The sequence below is a fragment of the Sinocyclocheilus anshuiensis genome, unplaced genomic scaffold (genome assembly GCF_001515605.1).
Source record: "Sinocyclocheilus anshuiensis isolate Anshui unplaced genomic scaffold, SAMN03320099.WGS_v1.1 scaffold637, whole genome shotgun sequence".
Taxonomy (NCBI): domain Eukaryota; kingdom Metazoa; phylum Chordata; class Actinopteri; order Cypriniformes; family Cyprinidae; genus Sinocyclocheilus; species Sinocyclocheilus anshuiensis.
The window spans coordinates 2,985,442-2,990,595 of NW_015539816.1; the positions used below are offsets into that span (position 1 = coordinate 2,985,442).

Sequence of the window (5,154 nt, forward strand, 5' to 3'; positions counted from 1 at the left end):
AAATACATCACAACACTGAAGTCAGTTGCAACTTCCGGTTCACGGGTACTTTGATATTGATATTTTTCAAGGTATTGGAAGTTAGAAATTCCTGTACCATGACCACTAATTCACATACTTTGTCAATAAGATAAAAGTGGGTTTTGTTCAAAGTAGCGATTATCCACATAGATCTTTCATATGAATTAATATTTTTTGGTAATTCATTAAATATCGCCGTAGTATAGTAACTAGTACTCTGAGTAGTTTTTGAGAGGAGTACTTTGTACTTTAACTTAAGTACTGTTTTGACACCAGTACTTTTACTTGTAATTGAGTATTATTTCAGCAATGTAACAGTACTTGTACTTATGTACAAATTTTCAGTACTCTTTCCACCACTGCTGTCGTGAACGTGCGTCCAAAGTGACGCAGTAGAGACGAAAATGTGGAATAAAGTTGTTATTTTGGTTTTCTTTGAGCAAAAAAAGTATTCTCATAGCTTCATAACTTTACAGTTGAACCACTGATGTCACACGGACTACTTTGTCGATCATCTTGGTACTTTTCTGGACCTTGAACGTGGTAGTTACCTTGCTGTCTATGGGAGGGTCAGAGAGCCCTCAGATTTCATCAAAAATATCTTAAATTGTGTTCCGAAGATGAACGAAGGTCTTACGGGTTTGGAACAACACAAGGGTAAGTAATTAATGACATAATTTCCATTTTTGGGTGAACTAACCCTTTAAGTACTGTTTTGACCAGTACTTTTAATTGTAATTGAGTATTATTTCAGCAATGTAACAGTACTTGTACTTAAGTAAAAATTTTCAGTACTCTTTCCACCACTGATCGTTCCACCCAGGGCAGTTATCACTGTCAATCATAGCAATGACTGACGGAACAATTTAGCGGATTCACTCGCATAATTTTTTACACTCGCGTTTGTCACTCTTGAAACAGTATATGTGGACGTTCGGTCCTCTTAGACAAACAAAACTTTCTTCAAATTGTCAATGGATTATGTAGAGATTCTAGAGAAACAGAGCAAAGCTCTTAAAGCGCAACTGACTGAGCTTATGCGAAAACTCCTGATAAATCAATGACTAACTACACAATCAATCTCTCATTTACACCGTGTGTATGCGTTTTTTCTCTCTCTGATTATATTAGGTAGTAGTGTTGTCAAAAGACCTGGTACTTCGGTACCAAGTCGGTACTAAAAAAAATGAAAACGTTACGGTACCAGGTTTTTTTAAGTGCCGGTGGTACCAAGTACCCGGTCAACCCGGTTCTTGATGCGCCGTTACTGGGGAAACCTCCATCTCTCCCGCTTTACTAGCACCTCCTGCTGGCAGAGAATGAATTTGCATATATATGCCACCACAAATACAGTGCAAGTCTGTGGGAAACACTACTTATGTTATGAATATTATTCAATATTTTAATTTGAATGTCGGATTGAAATGAACATCGCTGTTATTAGAGTAGTTAACTGTTAACATAAGCGCAGCTAATATAATGAGCATTAGAATGAGGTTTCTTTATTAACTATGTAATGCTCCTATAACTTTTATTAGGGTAAAAAAACAGGACGACATGATGATATTTACTATTTTTACACACCAGAGGCTTTTAATTGATATTGGTACCAAATACTGAAATGTTGGTACCGTGACAACACTATTAGGTAGATCTGCAAGCGTGTAGAACTCTGTAAACTTACGAAAACAAAAATTAGCTCAGAGGGGATTCTTCTGATTAACCTACACAAAACACCTCTGACTGGCCATTGCTTTCAACAGAGATGCCTGTGATTGGCTACAATACTCAATGCTGCAAAAACACGTAAATAAACTTGTGGTTTTGTAATTCGAAACCAGAGCGTGCACGCAAAAACACACAGGAGTGTTTAAAAGTGGTTGACTACAAGTGGGTACAGATATGAATTGGTACTAATGGTACTGTAAAAAGAATGAAGAAACAAAGCAATTTAGCGCTAGTATGGAAGAAAAATGCCTGCCACGGCATACAAAGCATGTCAGAGTTGTCTGCTACATAATTGCCATTTTTGGTCTCGTTCAGCTTCCCACCTCAGCCTGTGTTCCCATAACTAACGCCCCTATAATGGTCAGAACAGCCTGCTGTAATGACCTATAAATGGCACTGAGGAAAACAAAGATGAGGTCAGTAACTTAAAACATCTAATAACACTGCACAATGATAATAAAGAGCTTAAGCTGCTATATAAAGTCAGAGGTTTACCCAACAAGCAGCTGTGTTTTGAATAATTACAGGGATACTTAACCCATTAATTCCCTTTTTTTCCCTCAGAAAATAACTTAATTACAGTTATTTGCATATCATAATATGAACAAGCAGTGCATTTTACTTGCAAATTTAAAGTGTATTTTTTTCCATATAAAAAAACACTTTAACAGCCATATCAGCCATATCACCCTGCAGCCTAAGACTGGTCGCCCACTGAAGCTAAGCAGGGATGAGCCTGGTCAGTACCTGGATGGGAGACCTATTGGGAAAAACTAGGTTGCTGTTGGAAGAGGTGTTAGTGAGGCCAGTCGGGGGTGCTCACCCTGTGGTCTGTGTGGGTCCTAACGCCCCAGTATAGTGACGGGGACACTACACTGTTAAAAAGCACCATCTTTCGGATGAGACGTTAAACCGAGGTCCTGATTTTCTGTGGTCATTAAAACATCCCATGCTACTTCTCGTAAAAGAGTAGGGGTGTAACTCCGGTGTCCTGGTCTAATTCCCTCCACTGGCCCTTGTCAATCATGGCCTCCTAATAATCCCCATCCACTTGATTGGCTCTATCACTCTCTCTCCACTCCACCTGTAGCTGGTGTGTGGTAAGCACACTGGCGCTGTTGTACTGTGGCTGCGGTCGCATCATCCAGGTAGATGCTGCACACTGGTGGTGGTTGAGGAGAGATCCCCCCATATGATTGTAAAGCGCTTTGGGTGTACAGCGATACACAATAAAAACTCTATATAAATGCCTCATTCATTCATATATCACGATAATGAATATGCACAGTATTGTTATCGTGGGCACTTCAAAATACAGAGAATAATTATTTATTACAAATTATTCAGAATTTTGAATGCGTTTTAAGAATAATTTTCCCATCAATTGGTCACAATGCACAACACTGCTGTATGCTGCATCACAGACGCATGCGCACTCAGATGTAAACAAGCACGGTTGAGAAGCGCATGGTGGAACGCGTGAGAGATGCTCTGGATGAAAGCGCACATTCAATCTCTGACAGCAGATGGCACTGAACAGCAGAAATGCAGACCGGAAACCCCAAACTTATTTAAATGATTTAAATAGCCATTCAGATTTTTGTATTTGCTATGGTGTTAATCACAGCGTCAAATACTTAAATATTTAGACTTAATAGACTTTTTATTTTCAAACTTTTTTACATTTTAATCTGGACTACAACCACTGATCATTATATATAGATCAGTCACTACAACACGCCCTAAATATTTTTTGAAAGCGTTTTGATTCTTTATTGTTCGGTCACTTTACATTAGGGCTTCATTAGTTGACAATAGTTAAAGGGGTCATATGATGCGATTTCAATTTTTCCTTTCTCTTTGGAGTGTTACAAGCTCTTGGTGCATAAAGAAGATCTGTAAAGTTGCAAAGACTAAAGTCTCAAATCCAAAGAGATATTCTTTATAAAAGTTAAGAGTCAGCCACGCCTACCTAAAACGGCTCGTTCTAACACGCCCCCACATATCTACGTCGCTATGTGGGAAGATTTGCATAATGCCGCCCAACAATGCCGGCTGTTCTGACTCAAAGACTGTAAGTACGTCTTTTATAGACGTGCTTACAGTACAAAAGGGAAGACCCTTTTGCAACTTTAGTTGCCTGCTGGCTTAAATTAATAAAAGTAGGCTTATGCTTCACCTTTTAATGGTTACTGACTTAAACCATTTTTTTTAGCAAAAAGATGTAATTCAACATTCTATCTGAAAAATAACACCAACATTTATATATAGTACTCAAGCACCTTTCCCAAAGATATAACCTTACTATTTACCTGCTAGCTATTCAGACATTACACAACTGAAAGCTTGGTTCTAGATAGGGCTGTGCAAAAAATTGAATGCGATTTTCATAAGCATCTCGTCAGTAAAGCCGCTCCTGTGATTAGAAGTAGTTTCAGTTCTTCTAAGTAGTTCACTGACAAGCTACACAAAATCGCGTTCAAAATCGGCAATGAATCGCCTGCGATTTTGTGTAGCTTGTCAGTGAACTACGGCTGTGTGTAGTAAATGCCGCTCCATCTGAACGCACGTGCTGGAGATTTACTACTAATCACAGGAGCGCCTTTACTGACGAGATGCGCATGAAAATCGCATTCGATTTTTTGCACAGCCCTAGTTCTAGATAGGACAAATGTAGATTGATAAATAAAGAAAAAGCTAAAAATTATTTGCCAATTTCTGGTAAATGCTACCATGCAATAAAAATAAATGATCACTCAGCTTAAAGGCTAAAGAAAATGATGCTCAACATCCACAATACCCATAAGATCAAAATAGAAACCATTTAATGTCAATGAATTAATTAATGCCAATGTTTGATTTAATAGCAACTGGAGAAAATATTCGCATCTATAGTAGGCTTGCCGCGATAGACGGTGTTGACGGTGATACCGGTGTTAAGCCGCAACACCGGTTACGTCACTTGCCCACCGCGTCACCGACCCCCACCGTCGTTTTGATTTTTTTATAGTAATAAAAATCATTTAGTTCAGTAAAAGAACAGACACTACAATTAAAAACTGAACGCGGCTGCTCAATATAGCGTGCCGAAGGACAGTCGCATCACAGATCAGATTTCATTTATCCAGTGAGGAGTGGGTCGAGCTGACTGACAAGAGTGAGGTGAGACAGACAAGACGATCGCGGATGATTTAGTTTCGAAACTAGATGCAAAAGCACCTGTTTGCCAATATTTTGGATTTTGAAATCCAAAAATTTTGATGACTTTTGCCGTTTATCTAAGGTGATTTTGGAAGTTTTTTTAAACATTCGTTTCTTATTTAATTGGTTCCACATTGTTTGCTGATTTTTACTTTAACTATGTTTACTATTTATTTTATTTGACATCAAGGTGTATGCCGTGCC

General features: G+C 38.5%; 1 protein-coding gene across 1 annotated transcript in view; it reads right to left on the reverse strand.

Moving 5' to 3' along the window:
• Window positions 1-5,154, reverse strand: part of LOC107683973 (apoptosis-stimulating of p53 protein 1-like) — a 27,473-nt gene that overhangs the window by 21,372 nt on the left and 947 nt on the right. The gene's annotated exons all lie outside the window — the stretch shown is intronic.